Here is a 14956-nt window from a genome sequence, read left to right as displayed (position 1 = left end):
CTACTCCTGTTGGTGATTCTATCTTAGCTGAGAGGGTCTATAGAAATTGTACTGTGTCAATCTATCATAGGGATACCATGGCTGACTTAGTTGAGTTGGACATGGTTGATTTTGATGTGATTCTTGGTATGGACTGGCTTTATTCTTGTTATGCTTCGGTTGATTGTAGGACCCGAATTGTCAAGTTTCAATTTCCAAACGAGCCTATCTTAGAGTGGAAGGGGAATTCTGTAGTGCCTAGGGGTAAATTTATTTCCTACCTTAAGGCCAGAAAATTAATCTCTAAGGGATGTATATATCATATAGTTCGAGTCAAAAATATTAATGATCAGACTCCATCTCTTGAGTCAGTTCCCATTGTGAATGAGTTTCCTGAAGTCTTTCCTGAGGATCTACCCGGAATTCCTCCTGATAGAGAGATAAACTTTGGTATTGATATCCTTCCTGATACACAACCTATCTCCATTCCTCCTTATAGGATGGCTCCTGCTGAGTTGAAAGAGTTGAAAGAACAACTTAAAGACCTCCTAGATAAGGGGTTTATTAGGCCAAGTGTCTCACCCTGGGGCGCTCCTGTCCTATTCGTGCGAAAGAAAGATGGGTCCCTTAGAATGTGCATTGATTACCGACAACTAAACAAGGTCACCATTAAAAACAAGTACCCTCTCCCTAGAATAAATGATTTATTTGACCAACTTCAGGGTGCCACATGTTTCTCTAAGATAGACCTCAGATCAGGCTATCACTAGTTGAAAGTGAGAGAATGTGACATCCCGAAGACGGCTTTTCGAACCCGCTATGGTCATTTTGAGTTTCTTGTTATGTCCTTTGGATTGACAAATGCTCCAGCAGCTTTTATGGACCTCATGAACCGAGTATTCAAGCCATACCTAGATACGTTTGTAATTGTCTTCATCGATGATATTTTGGTCTACTCTAGAAGTAAGAGTGAGCATGCTAATCACCTTAGGATTGTCCTTCAAACTCTTAAGGAGAAGGAGTTGTATGCTAAGTTTTCAAAGTGTGAGTTTTGGCTTGAGTCTGTAGCATTCCTAGGTCATATTATATCTGGGGATGGAATCCAAGTTGATACTCAAAAGATTGAGGCAGTTAAGAACTGGCCCCGACCCACCTCTCCAACCGACATAAGGAGTTTCTTAGGTTTGGCTGGTTACTACAGGAGGTTTGTTGAGGGATTTTCATCCATATCCTCACCATTGACTAAGCTGACTCAGAAGAAGGCTAAGTTTCAATGGTCTGATGTTTGTGAGAAAAGTTTTCAAGAGTTGAAATCTAGATTGACTACTGCTCCAGTACTATCCCTACCCGAAGGAATGGATGGTTTTGTAATCTATTGTGATGCTTCAAGAGTTGGGTTGGGATGTGTATTGATGCAGAAAGGTAAGGTCATTGCCTATGCCTCCAGGTAGCTTAAGACTCATGAGAGGAACTACCCCACTCATGACCTTGAGTTGGCAGCTGTGGTATTTGCTCTTAAGATTTGGCGTCACTATCTTTATGGTGTACATGTGGATGTGTTCACAGACCATAAGAGCTTACAGTATGTATTCAGCCAAAAGGAGCTGAATTTGAGGCAAAGGAGATGGCTAGAGTTGCTCAAGGATTATGACATGAGCATTCTCTACCACCCAGGTAAAGCAAATGTAGTTGCTGATGCTCTTAGCAGGTTATCTATGGGGAGTACAACTCATGTGGAAGAGGAAAAGAAGGAGTTGGCAAAGGAAGTGCATAGACTTGCGCATTTGGGAGTTCAACTTATTGACTCTAGTGAGGGTGGTACAATAGTACGAAATGGAGCCGAATCATCTCTAGTTGCAGAGGTGAAAGAAAAGCAAGATCAGGACCCTATTCTTCTTCAACTGAAGGATGAGGTTCACAAGCAGAAGGTAATGACTTTTACCAAAGGGGGAGATGGAGTGTTGAGATATCAAGAAAGATTATGTGTTCCAAGTGTTGATAGTATTAGGGAGAGAATCATGAAAGAAGCCCATAATTCTAAGTATTCCATCCATCCAGGTTCAACAAAGATGTATCATGACTTGAGAGAAGTATACTGGTGGAGTGGAATGAAGAGAGATATAGCAGAGTTTGTGTCCAAGTGCCCAAATTGCCAACAAGTTAAAGTTGAGCACCAAAGGCCTTGTGGAGTGGCTCAGAATATAGAGATACCAGAATGGAAGTGGGAAATAATCAATATGGACTTCATTACCGGTTTACCACGAACCCGCAAACAACATGACTCTATTTGGGTGATTGTGGATAGGATGACCAAATCGGCCCATTTCTTGCCGGTTAAGACTACGAACACTGCAGAGGATTATGCCAAACTGTATCTTAGAGAGATTGTTAGACTGCATGGAGTTCCTTTGTCTATCATCTCTGATAGGGGAGCTCAATTTACTGCTCAGTTTTGGAAATCATTTCAGAAGGGCTTGGGTTCAAGAGTGAACCTTAGTACTGCTTTTCATCCGCAAACAGATGGCCAGGCAGAGCGTACGATACAGACTTTGGAGGATATGTTAAGAGCCTGTGTTATTGACTTCAAAGGTAATTGGGATGATCATTTACCTCTTATTGAGTTTGCATACAATAATAGTTTCCATTCGAGTATTCAAATGGCTCCTTATGAAGCTCTGTATGGGAGGAGATGTAGATCACCAATTGGTTGGTTTGAAGTTGGTGAAGCTGAGTTGATTGGACCAGACTTGGTTCACCAAGCTATGGAGAAGGTGAAAACCATACAAGAGAGGTTGAGGACTGCTCAAAGTCGCCAAAAATCCTACACTGATGTTAGAAGAAGAGATTTAGAGTTCGAAGTGTACGATTGGGTATACTTGAAAGTTTCACCCATGAAGGGTGTGATGAGATTTGGAAAGAAAGGGAAGCTTAGTCCCCGCTACATTGGTCCTTATCAGATTATGAGGAGGGTAGGTAACGTAGCCTATGAATTGGAGTTGCCTCCAGAATTAGCTGCTATTCATCCCGTGTTTCACATCTCTATGCTTAAGAAGTGTTTGGGAGATCCTTCACTTGTTGTCCCAGCTGAGAGCATTGGGGTGAAAGAGAGTTTGAGTTATGAAGAGAATCCAGTTCAAATTCTTGATCGTCAGGTTCGCAAATTAAGAACTAAGGAAGTGGCATCTGTCAAAGTCCTATGGCGAAATCAATTTATTGAAGAGGCTACATGGGAAGCTGAAGAAGATATGAAGACTAACTATCCTCATCTATTTATGCCTTCTGATGACGATATTCAAGGTAATATTCCTTACTTCTACCTTTGAGTCGATGTTTATTCTTGAGTTTGAGTCATTAACCATTTGAGTATCGGAGTTGATGTATTGATGATATTCATTCTTTATGTCTCCTATTTTCATCTTCATTCGAGGACGAATGATCCCAAGGGGGAGATATTGTAACAACCCCTAAAATGTTGTATGTCGGTATTTCAATTCTCGACAAAAATAATACAGCCTTTGTATTTTGGGCATAACTTTTCATAGGTTGGTCCAAATTAGGTGATTCAAATTCTGGGTAATCACAACATCCTTACCTACAACTTTCATGAAGAACATAACTTCAAATTCGGAGAATAAGTAGGTCAAATAAATTAATCTTTGCAAGATATAGTGCTGTGACGGAATTGAGTGTTGATAGAAGAAAATTCATATCTCACTGTAGGTTGCTCCAAATTGGTTGATTCTTAAACGATATGAAACTAGACTTCCATATCTACAATTCTTATGAAGAAATCAAATCCTAATAAGGAATTTATCTTATTCAAACGTAGCTTCGAAAATGAGTATTCTGTTAAAAAGAACTCATCTTACCTACCATGGAAACATCTAGATGCATTTGACATCATGCATGACATAAATTGTCCTCCATTTAACATCATCCATGACATCAATATATTCCATTAAATTTTCAGATTTTTCTTTATAATTATTTTATTTATTGTTAGATCCCTCTTTCCCACCTATAAATACCCACCTTATTTCCTCATTTTATTCATCAAGCTTTCCTAAGCATTTCTTCTCTCTATATACTTCTTCTCAAATATAGTTTTAGTTTTAGTAGTATAAAAATACTACTCCGGTTATTCTTATACTCCGGATAGTACACAAAACGCTCCGGCGAGGAGAAAAGGCTAGGGATCCAAGAGTATTCCAATTCGGAGTAAACCTTCGGATTTAAGGTATGTAAGGCTTTCATAGCATTGGATTGAGTTCGTCCATGCGCCCAATATTTAAATTTATTATAATTGAGTTATAGTTGAGTTTTATTCAAATCTTGAATTCTAGATGAATTAATTCTTCTTCTATTGAGTTTGATATATTTATGCATTAATATTATTATTATTGTTATCTCTCATATTATTGGAATTATTGTTCATGGCTACTTTCCCATGAATTCTAATTGATTTGATGTTCATGAATATTTTTACATATGTTTTGAGTAAAGATGTTGGCTTTTTATTATTTTTATTGATAAAAAGAGAGTTATATGAATTAATACTATATATGTATTTTATTGAGTTTTGAAAGAGTAAAAGAGTTGAATTTGAATGAATTTGAGAAAAATGATATTTTGAGCAAGATGTTTTGATGAGATGTAAATGATGTTTTTGGAAGTATAATGATTGATGAACATGAAATGAGATGAGTTTGATGATTTAAATTAAAGTCCAATGAGACTAGATGATGAGTTTAATATGAGCACATATTTTGGGAGTAGTATTGAGCACCGAGTTGGGTAAGAGTTTAATTGACTCAAACCCCAGAACTACGTAGCCAGCGTAGGATGGAGGCTATGCCTCTTAAGTCCCAAAAAGAGGACTTTGATGAATGGATCCAAGATGGTGATGTCCTTTACCCTGGCAAGGTATTGGATGGATGTGGCAACGACATCGCTTCGTTGTATCATCGCTAGCTCATAAGTGATGGTTGTCGGTTAGAGAAACTCCCAACTGAGTAAGCATTGCTTATTACTATTATTTTTATTATTATATTTTAAACTTGCATTACATATTCATGTTGAGATGATGTTGAGTTCTGAGCTGAGTTTTCTTGAGAGGAGTTTCTTGATATCTGTCCTTACCTTCCTGCCATTTTACATACTCGTACATTCCATGTACTGACGTCATTCGACCTGCATCGTTTTATGATGCAGATACAGGTGTTAGAGATCCTCAACAGGCGCATCGTTGAAGATCATTTCTTTTCAGCTATTTGGTGAGTCCTTCTTGTATTCGAAGGAACTCCTTATCCTTTTATTATTGTTGAGTGTGATGTTTCTTTTGAGGTAGCCATGGACATGTCATTGGCACCATCTAAGAGTATTAGAGGCTTCATAGACAGAGTCTGATGATGTAATCGGAGTAGTTCTCCTTAGAAACTACTTCTTCTAAGAATTATATATTTTTCCTTTGATTATGACAATCCCACATTAGTATTATTAAGTCTTCCGCTGATGAACAAATGAGTAATGAGACCAAGTGGTTATCTCGGAAGCCAGAGATGGTTTCTGAGTGCCGGCCACGCCTAGGGTACCCTCTCGGGGCGTGACAAACTTGGTATCAGAGCACAGAGTTCAAGAGTCCTAGGGTGTCTATGAAGCCGTGTCTAGTAGAGTCTTGTTTATAGGTGTGTCGTGCACCACACTTATAATCAGGAAGCTATAGGACATTAGGAATTATTTCACTTCTTTCATAATCTGAGTTCGTGCGATAGAGTTTAACTCTATAAAAGCTTTCTTTCTAATTCGTGCGTTTACACGTTTCAGACATGCCTCCTAAACGTTCAGCTAGTCAGAGGAACGCTCCCAGCACTGAGGTTCCACAGTCAGTGATGCCTCCACGGAGAACTAGGGGCCGACCTGCAAGGTCTACTGAGGTACCCCAAGTACCTACTGTTCAGACCACTCCTACTTCTGAGGATGATTTTCGAGGAGCGATTGCTATGCTCACCCAGTTGGTGGCTGCTCGAAATAGTAGCCAGAGTTCACCAACTCCTAGCTCTAGTTATCAAGAGCCGTCTGCTGCCACGAGGATCAGAGATTTTCTGAGAATGAATCCACCGGTCTTCACGGGTTCTAACATTGATGAAGACCCCCAAAATTTCATTGATGAGATGTGGAAGATACTAAAAGCGATGCATGCTACAGAGATTGAGGGTGTTGAGTTGGTGTCTTATCAACTCAAGGATGTCGCAAATGTCTGGTATAACCAGTGGGAAGAAAGTAGAGGTGAAGATGCAGAGCCTGCTCTTTGGGATGAGTTTGAAAGAGCATTTCTTGATAACTTTTTTCCCCAAGAGCTACGTGAAGCAAAAATTGAGGAGTTTGTGAACCTCAAGGAAGAGAGTATGACTGTGAAAGAATATAGTTTGAAGTTTATTCAATTGTCCAAATATGCCCCAGAAATGATTCCCCATATGAGGTCTAAGATGAGGAAGTTTGTCTCTGGCCTAGGCAAACATGTAAAGAAAGAATGTAAGGCAATGCTAATGATTTCTAACATGGATTTTTCTAGATTGATGGTGTATGCTCAGCAGGTTGAGGATGATAAGAAAAAGGACCGAGAAGAACACCTAAGCAAGAAGGCTAAGTCTGTTGGGCATGAGAATGAGCAGAAGCAGGGGAAGGGTAACAAGTCTTTCTTTCAGAAAAGGTCTTCCAATTATGCACCTTCCCCAACAAATACTTTTACACCTAATACCAGGTATGATCAAAGATCTCTAAGTCACCAAAACTTCCGATCTCAAGGTTCTCAGTCCCAATTAAGTATGGCTCAAGGTTCTAGAGGGAAACCACCATGTGCTAGATGTGGAAGGCTCCATTTGGGAGAGTGTCGTGTGGGCACCAATGCTTGCTACGGATGTGGAAAGATAGGTCACTTCCAGAATGAGTGTCCTTCAAAAAGGCAGGGAGATGGAAGTAGTAGAGTTCAGTTTTCTTCTGCAGCTCCACAGAATAGAGGTAATCATAGAGGTGCAGCTTCAAGTGCAGGTGGGGGAACCAACCGCCTGTATGCTATGGGTAGTCGCCAAGACCAAGAAAACGCACCCGATGTTGTTACTGGTATGCTTCGAGTCCTTTCTTTTGATGTGTATGCATTACTTGATCCAGGTGCTACATTATCTTTTGTGACTCCTTACTTGGCTAGTAAATTTGAGATCCTTCCTGAGTGTCTTCTTGAGCCTTTCAGTGTGGCTACTCCTGTTGGTGATTCTATCTTAGCTGAGAGGGTCTATAGAAATTGTACTGTGTCAATCTATCATAGGGATACCATGGCTGACTTAGTTGAGTTGGACATGGTTGATTTTGATGTGATTCTTGGTATGGACTGGCTTTATTCTTGTTATGCTTCGGTTGATTGTAGGACCCGAATTGTCAAGTTTCAATTTCCAAACGAGCCTATCTTAGAGTGGAAGGGGAATTCTGTAGTGCCTAGGGGTAAATTTATTTCCTACCTTAAGGCCAGAAAATTAATCTCTAAGGGATGTATATATCATATAGTTCGAGTCAAAAATATTAATGATCAGACTCCATCTCTTGAGTCAGTTCCCATTGTGAATGAGTTTCCTGAAGTCTTTCCTGAGGATCTACCCGGAATTCCTCCTGATAGAGAGATAAACTTTGGTATTGATATCCTTCCTGATACACAACCTATCTCCATTCCTCCTTATAGGATGGCTCCTGCTGAGTTGAAAGAGTTGAAAGAACAACTTAAAGACCTCCTAGATAAGGGGTTTATTAGGCCAAGTGTCTCACCCTGGGGCGCTCCTGTCCTATTCGTGCGAAAGAAAGATGGGTCCCTTAGAATGTGCATTGATTACCGACAACTAAACAAGGTCACCATTAAAAACAAGTACCCTCTCCCTAGAATAAATGATTTATTTGACCAACTTCAGGGTGCCACATGTTTCTCTAAGATAGACCTCAGATCAGGCTATCACTAGTTGAAAGTGAGAGAATGTGACATCCCGAAGACGGCTTTTCGAACCCGCTATGGTCATTTTGAGTTTCTTGTTATGTCCTTTGGATTGACAAATGCTCCAGCAGCTTTTATGGACCTCATGAACCGAGTATTCAAGCCATACCTAGATACGTTTGTAATTGTCTTCATCGATGATATTTTGGTCTACTCTAGAAGTAAGAGTGAGCATGCTAATCACCTTAGGATTGTCCTTCAAACTCTTAAGGAGAAGGAGTTGTATGCTAAGTTTTCAAAGTGTGAGTTTTGGCTTGAGTCTGTAGCATTCCTAGGTCATATTATATCTGGGGATGGAATCCAAGTTGATACTCAAAAGATTGAGGCAGTTAAGAACTGGCCCCGACCCACCTCTCCAACCGACATAAGGAGTTTCTTAGGTTTGGCTGGTTACTACAGGAGGTTTGTTGAGGGATTTTCATCCATATCCTCACCATTGACTAAGCTGACTCAGAAGAAGGCTAAGTTTCAATGGTCTGATGTTTGTGAGAAAAGTTTTCAAGAGTTGAAATCTAGATTGACTACTGCTCCAGTACTATCCCTACCCGAAGGAATGGATGGTTTTGTAATCTATTGTGATGCTTCAAGAGTTGGGTTGGGATGTGTATTGATGCAGAAAGGTAAGGTCATTGCCTATGCCTCCAGGTAGCTTAAGACTCATGAGAGGAACTACCCCACTCATGACCTTGAGTTGGCAGCTGTGGTATTTGCTCTTAAGATTTGGCGTCACTATCTTTATGGTGTACATGTGGATGTGTTCACAGACCATAAGAGCTTACAGTATGTATTCAGCCAAAAGGAGCTGAATTTGAGGCAAAGGAGATGGCTAGAGTTGCTCAAGGATTATGACATGAGCATTCTCTACCACCCAGGTAAAGCAAATGTAGTTGCTGATGCTCTTAGCAGGTTATCTATGGGGAGTACAACTCATGTGGAAGAGGAAAAGAAGGAGTTGGCAAAGGAAGTGCATAGACTTGCGCATTTGGGAGTTCAACTTATTGACTCTAGTGAGGGTGGTACAATAGTACGAAATGGAGCCGAATCATCTCTAGTTGCAGAGGTGAAAGAAAAGCAAGATCAGGACCCTATTCTTCTTCAACTGAAGGATGAGGTTCACAAGCAGAAGGTAATGACTTTTACCAAAGGGGGAGATGGAGTGTTGAGATATCAAGAAAGATTATGTGTTCCAAGTGTTGATAGTATTAGGGAGAGAATCATGAAAGAAGCCCATAATTCTAAGTATTCCATCCATCCAGGTTCAACAAAGATGTATCATGACTTGAGAGAAGTATACTGGTGGAGTGGAATGAAGAGAGATATAGCAGAGTTTGTGTCCAAGTGCCCAAATTGCCAACAAGTTAAAGTTGAGCACCAAAGGCCTTGTGGAGTGGCTCAGAATATAGAGATACCAGAATGGAAGTGGGAAATAATCAATATGGACTTCATTACCGGTTTACCACGAACCCGCAAACAACATGACTCTATTTGGGTGATTGTGGATAGGATGACCAAATCGGCCCATTTCTTGCCGGTTAAGACTACGAACACTGCAGAGGATTATGCCAAACTGTATCTTAGAGAGATTGTTAGACTGCATGGAGTTCCTTTGTCTATCATCTCTGATAGGGGAGCTCAATTTACTGCTCAGTTTTGGAAATCATTTCAGAAGGGCTTGGGTTCAAGAGTGAACCTTAGTACTGCTTTTCATCCGCAAACAGATGGCCAGGCAGAGCGTACGATACAGACTTTGGAGGATATGTTAAGAGCCTGTGTTATTGACTTCAAAGGTAATTGGGATGATCATTTACCTCTTATTGAGTTTGCATACAATAATAGTTTCCATTCGAGTATTCAAATGGCTCCTTATGAAGCTCTGTATGGGAGGAGATGTAGATCACCAATTGGTTGGTTTGAAGTTGGTGAAGCTGAGTTGATTGGACCAGACTTGGTTCACCAAGCTATGGAGAAGGTGAAAACCATACAAGAGAGGTTGAGGACTGCTCAAAGTCGCCAAAAATCCTACACTGATGTTAGAAGAAGAGATTTAGAGTTCGAAGTGTACGATTGGGTATACTTGAAAGTTTCACCCATGAAGGGTGTGATGAGATTTGGAAAGAAAGGGAAGCTTAGTCCCCGCTACATTGGTCCTTATCAGATTATGAGGAGGGTAGGTAACGTAGCCTATGAATTGGAGTTGCCTCCAGAATTAGCTGCTATTCATCCCGTGTTTCACATCTCTATGCTTAAGAAGTGTTTGGGAGATCCTTCACTTGTTGTCCCAGCTGAGAGCATTGGGGTGAAAGAGAGTTTGAGTTATGAAGAGAATCCAGTTCAAATTCTTGATCGTCAGGTTCGCAAATTAAGAACTAAGGAAGTGGCATCTGTCAAAGTCCTATGGCGAAATCAATTTATTGAAGAGGCTACATGGGAAGCTGAAGAAGATATGAAGACTAACTATCCTCATCTATTTATGCCTTCTGATGACGATATTCAAGGTAATATTCCTTACTTCTACCTTTGAGTCGATGTTTATTCTTGAGTTTGAGTCATTAACCATTTGAGTATCGGAGTTGATGTATTGATGATATTCATTCTTTATGTCTCCTATTTTCATCTTCATTCGAGGACGAATGATCCCAAGGGGGAGATATTGTAACAACCCCTAAAATGTTGTATGTCGGTATTTCAATTCTCGACAAAAATAATACAGCCTTTGTATTTTGGGCATAACTTTTCATAGGTTGGTCCAAATTAGGTGATTCAAATTTCTGGGTAATCACAACATCCTTACCTACAACTTTCATGAAGAACATAACTTCAAATTCGGAGAATAAGTAGGTCAAATAAATTAATCTTTGCAAGATATAGTGCTGTGACGGAATTGAGTGTTGATAGAAGAAAATTCATATCTCACTGTAGGTTGCTCCAAATTGGTTGATTCTTAAACGATATGAAACTAGACTTCCATATCTACAATTCTTATGAAGAAATCAAATCCTAATAAGGAATTTATCTTATTCAAACGTAGCTTCGAAAATGAGTATTCTGTTAAAAAGAACTCATCTTACCTACCATGGAAACATCTAGATGCATTTGACATCATGCATGACATAAATTGTCCTCCATTTAACATCATCCATGACATCAATATATTCCATTAAATTTTCAGATTTTTCTTTATAATTATTTTATTTATTGTTAGATCCCTCTTTCCCACCTATAAATACCCACCTTATTTCCTCATTTTATTCATCAAGCTTTCCTAAGCATTTCTTCTCTCTATATACTTCTTCTCAAATATAGTTTTAGTTTTAGTAGTATAAAAATACTACTCCGGTTATTCTTATACTCCGGGTAGTACACAAAACGCTCCGGCGAGGAGAAAAGGCTAGGGATCCAAGAGTATTCCAATTCGGAGTAAACCTTCGGATTTAAGGTATGTAAGGCTTTCATAGCATTGGATTGAGTTCGTCCATGCGCCCAATATTTAAATTTATTATAATTGAGTTATAGTTGAGTTTTATTCAAATCTTGAATTCTAGATGAATTAATTCTTCTTCTATTGAGTTTGATATATTTATGCATTAATATTATTATTATTGTTATCTCTCATATTATTGGAATTATTGTTCATGGCTACTTTCCCATGAATTCTAATTGATTTGATGTTCATGAATATTTTTACATATGTTTTGAGTAAAGATGTTGGCTTTTTATTATTTTTATTGATAAAAAGAGAGTTATATGAATTAATACTATATATGTATTTTATTGAGTTTTGAAAGAGTAAAAGAGTTGAATTTGAATGAATTTGAGAAAAATGATATTTTGAGCAAGATGTTTTGATGAGATGTAAATGATGTTTTTGGAAGTATAATGATTGATGAACATGAAATGAGATGAGTTTGATGATTTAAATTAAAGTCCAATGAGACTAGATGATGAGTTTAATATGAGCACATATTTTGGGAGTAGTATTGAGCACCGAGTTGGGTAAGAGTTTAATTGACTCAAACCCCAGAACTACGTAGCCAGCGTAGGATGGAGGCTATGCCTCTTAAGTCCCAAAAAGAGGACTTTGATGAATGGATCCAAGATGGTGATGTCCTTTACCCTGGCAAGGTATTGGATGGATGTGGCAACGACATCGCTTCGTTGTATCATCGCTAGCTCATAAGTGATGGTTGTCGGTTAGAGAAACTCCCAACTGAGTAAGCATTGCTTATTACTATTATTTTTATTATTATATTTTAAACTTGCATTACATATTCATGTTGAGATGATGTTGAGTTCTGAGCTGAGTTTTCTTGAGAGGAGTTTCTTGATATCTGTCCTTACCTTCCTGCCATTTTACATACTCGTACATTCCATGTACTGACGTCATTCGACCTGCATCGTTTTATGATGCAGATACAGGTGTTAGAGATCCTCAACAGGCGCATCGTTGAAGATCATTTCTTTTCAGCTATTTGGTGAGTCCTTCTTGTATTCGAAGGAACTCCTTATCCTTTTATTATTGTTGAGTGTGATGTTTCTTTTGAGGTAGCCATGGACATGTCATTGGCACCATCTAAGAGTATTAGAGGCTTCATAGACAGAGTCTGATGATGTAATCGGAGTAGTTCTCCTTAGAAACTACTTCTACTAAGAATTATATATTTTTCCTTTGATTATGACAATCCCACATTAGTATTATTAAGTCTTCCGCTGATGAACAAATGAGTAATGAGACCAAGTGGTTATCTCGGAAGCCAGAGATGGTTTCTGAGTGCCGGTCACGCCTAGGGTACCCTCTCGGGGCGTGACAATGACCATATTCAGCGTCAATCCCGGCTGTTTATATTTCCCACATTTATTATTGCTGTTATTATTCTTATTATCATTATTGTTAGTGTTTTTATTTGCTGTCGTTATTATTATATTTATTATTATTTTTCATTATTATTAGTAGTAGTAGTATGTAGTACTATTTTTATTTACTGTTTTATGGGGTACACCGTAGTACTATATATATATATATTAGTAGTAGTAGTAGTATGTAGTACTATTTTTATTCTTTGCTTTATGGGGTACACCGTAGTACTATATATATATATATTAGTAGTAATAGTAGTGTGTAGTACTATTTTTTATTTTATTTTATTTTTTTCTTTTTTTATTTGTTATTAGTATCGTTATTATCATTGCTATTTTCGTTATTAGTGTTATTATTAGCAGTAGTGGTATTTTTATTTACTATTATCATTATTATATGTATTATTATTTTCGTTACTAATATTATAAGTAGTAGTTGTTGTATTTTTATTTTTACTGTTGATATTATTATTATTATTATCATTAGTGCATTTCGTTTACTGTTTATTATTATTATTATTATTTTATTATTATTATTATTATTAATATTAGTAGTAGTTGTAATTGTATTTTTATTCTACCGTTAGTATTATCATTATTAGTTACTGTATTTTTATTATTATATATATATATATATATATATATATATTATTACCATTATTATTATATTTTTATATTATTATTATCATTATTTTTGTTATTTTTATTATTATTATTATTATTATTATTATTATTATCGTTGTTATTATTAATATGGCTATTATTATTATTTTCATTGTTATTGTTATTGTTGTATTAGTATTAGTATTATTATCATTATTATTAGTATATTATTATTATTATTACTAGTAGTATTAGTATTATTAGTAGTAGTATTATTAGTATTATTAGTATTATTTTTTATCATTATTATCATTAGTATTTTATTTACTGTTTTTTTATTATTAGTATTATATTTTATTATCATTATATTTTATTATCATTACCGTTATATTATTATTATTATTGTTATCGTTATTATTATTATTATTATCGTTATTGTATTTATTATTATTATTGTTGTTATTTACTGTTGTTATTATTTATCATATTATTATTATTATTTATCATATTATTATTATTATTTGTCGTATTATTATATTTTTTTTACTACCGTTATTATTATACTTTATTATTATTATTATTATTATCGTTATGATTATTATTATTATCATTGTTATTATTATTATGGCTATTATTATTGTTATTGTTATTGTTGCATTATTGTTATTATGATTGTTGTTGTTATTGTTGTTATCATTAGTATTATTATTACTATTATTATTATTACTATTATTACTATTACTATTATTACTATTACTATTTTTATCAGTATTATTTATTATTATCATTACATGTTAAATTTGCTTTTATAATTCGAATATGTTCTTACTAATGCAACAGATAACATTATATAGATATTTAGGTTTGTGAAACTTTAATTAAAATGGTTCATCATAATAAAAGAAACTAATATTTTTCTTTAAGGCTTAATTACTAAAAAATATATATCGCATTTAAACATTCACTTAATTCATGTGCAAAATAATATTCGCCTAATAATTTCAAATTCGAAAATCTTTTTCGCATGTAATTACTAAGCTTTGTTTTCAAAACTTTTGAGCAACCTTTTTATAATTTTAATCATTTTTAACCTAAGTTTGGCCGGTAATCGTTTTTTAACGAATCTTGAAGGATGCCTAACCTCTTCCCTTTAGGATAACTAGAACCCTTATCTAGAATCTCATAAGTTAAGTAGACCACTAATCGAAGATCATTTTTAGCATTAAATTTGTTACTTATTTAGGTATCCTAATTTACCTTAAAAATAATTAGGTGGCGACTCCTTAAAATTAAATAATTTAGGAATCATCAATATGTTGTACAACATTTGACCTCGAGTTAAAATGGGGTATAACAAGTAGCACATATTCAGTAGGTGAATAACGAAAGGAAGGAATGCATTGTTTTATGGACCTCCTAAGAGAAATATTTGATTCGTCCTCAACTTCATGAGCAGGAGCATCATCAATAACAACATCATTGTTACTA

Source organism: Solanum dulcamara, chromosome 2, assembly GCF_947179165.1.
Source record: "Solanum dulcamara chromosome 2, daSolDulc1.2, whole genome shotgun sequence".
Classification (NCBI taxonomy): domain Eukaryota; kingdom Viridiplantae; phylum Streptophyta; class Magnoliopsida; order Solanales; family Solanaceae; genus Solanum; species Solanum dulcamara.
The sequence above is the reverse complement of the archived record's forward strand: the minus strand, read 5'-3'. Positions refer to the sequence as shown.